We start from the raw sequence: 2,073 nt of genomic DNA, 5'->3' as shown, positions 1-2,073 counted from the left end.
TCCGTTGTAGTCTAGTTGGTCAGGATACTCGGCTCTCACCCGAGAGACCCGGGTTCAAGTCCCGGCAACGGAAATTCATTTTTTGAATTAAAGAAAAATATCTAAAAGTTAATCAAAGTTGCTTTTACTATTAAAAAGTATTTGAAAACATGCATTAGTTTATTATGTTTATTATTGTTAGTTTTTAAATATTAGCATTTGGTGTAGGAGACAAAGTATAAAAAAAAAGTATATTTTGTTATCTAAAATTAATTGTTGTAAGACATTTTCCTAGTCTTTTGTCAAATCATTAATTCTCTTATAAAGGAAGCTATTTAATGCGTTTGATGGATCATTGAAAAGTTTTGATTTTTATGATAAATTGTATTTCATTTTCAACCATTATTTAATGTGTTATTCAAATTGGATCCTTTTCAAATCTTTATTTTATCGTTTAATGAGTTATAAAAAAAGTCTTGTAATTAATATGTTACGGTTCTCTACCCAGATTACTAGAAATTACATAATTAAGCAACTAATTATTTTCAATTACTTATATAAATAAAATTTACATAAACTTTAATTAAAATAATAAACAATTATAAAACAGCATTTCATAACTAAATTTCAAAAGTTTAAGTTTTGCTTAGCTTAAGCGAAAATAGACATCGTTTGAGCAAAAATCTTGTCGCTTAAGCAAAAATTGAGATCGAGAATAAGTTTAGTTCCAGTGTTATTTTTGTTTGATTGATAATCCTTTTGCTTGAGTGAAAATAGACGTGGGATCAATATATTTTTTCCCATTTTTGTTTGAGTGAGAATTCGCTCGTTTGAGTGAAAATACAATTATGCCTTATTCTAACTTGAGCGAAAAATCATCGCTTGAGCAAAAATTACAAGCTAAACTTTCATAAAATTGATATCTTTAAGCTTTCTCTCAAAAATTCAATATCAAATCTATATTTTCACAAAACATATCAAACCAAAATTAATACCACCTTACTAAAAGTTGTACAAGTACTCTGATTCAGCGTGTCAACCTATATATCTATAAATGCATGATCTTTAAATCAAATTCATTCAAATTAAACATTCGGATTCAAACAATCAACACTCATTAGTCTTTATACTTTAAATGATTCATAATACAATTTAAACACTTTCAATTGCTTGTTCATTCATTATCAACATGTAATTTACCAAATTAACAAAATTTAACATATCTATGCTCTGACATTCAATCTAAATCAAGACTACTAATTCACTCAAAACATCATTGCAAGAAAATTCGAAAGTTGGTAACCATGTCACATTCACATCCAGATTTCTACCAAAGGTTCTATTGAAAAACAAAATTAATTTCCCTTACTAATTAAAAGTAGGTGTGTTCCCGCCGGTTGACTCACTGCATCAGTTGCTTCTAACGACAACCTTCGACCCTTCTATCTCCGCCTAAGAATCGTACTTCCTTAATCAAGAAATATCTCATCTGCAAAGACAAAGGGCGCCTTGACGGTCGTTTGCACTCCGACGCTCAAGTCAGTATAAAGACAAAGAAATACCAAGTGTATAAAGTAGTTTCAGTCTTAGAAACTGTGTACCTTGCTAGGGTTCTTGACACCCTTTATATAGGTTGAGACTAGGGTTTACCTTTGTGTTGTTACCCTTGTCTAGGGCTCCTTGGGGAACGTTATTGCGCCACTATTTACGTAATCTTAGCATATCTGGCACATGGACTTCCCTTAACTGGAGTGCAACGAATAACAGAGTGGCCGCCTAGGTACCAACTTGTACACCTAATATCTAGCGCCATCTGCTTTGTGGGTGCCCTAAGTATTCACATGTCATGCATGCAACTTTCCCTAGAAACCCTAACCCTAATGTGCCTTAGCGCTTCCCAGGATTATTCACTCAGGTCGCGTTTGCATGCGCTATACACACCACGTGCATGGATTGTTCGTGACTTAGGTTTCCCACATATCTAATGCCTTAACTGTTAACTTAGCATAATTCTGGGACCCACCTCTCATGGCCCATCATAACGTTTAGACTGCCGATGTCCGATCTCTCCTTCTGTTGGCGAGGGCCGATGTC

At 33.4% G+C, this 2,073-nt stretch overlaps 1 non-coding gene across 1 annotated transcript; it reads left to right on the top strand.

Moving 5' to 3' along the window:
* TRNAE-CUC (transfer RNA glutamic acid (anticodon CUC)) lies at window positions 1-73 on the top strand. Its single transcript has one exon. It is a non-coding gene; the product is annotated as a tRNA-Glu (tRNA).
* Window positions 74-2,073: the final 2,000 nt, after the last annotated feature.

Source organism: Phaseolus vulgaris, chromosome 7 (assembly GCF_051622355.1).
Source record: "Phaseolus vulgaris cultivar YP4 chromosome 7, ASM5162235v1, whole genome shotgun sequence".
NCBI lineage: Eukaryota > Viridiplantae > Streptophyta > Magnoliopsida > Fabales > Fabaceae > Phaseolus > Phaseolus vulgaris.
This window is presented reverse-complemented; position numbering and strand designations above follow the sequence as displayed.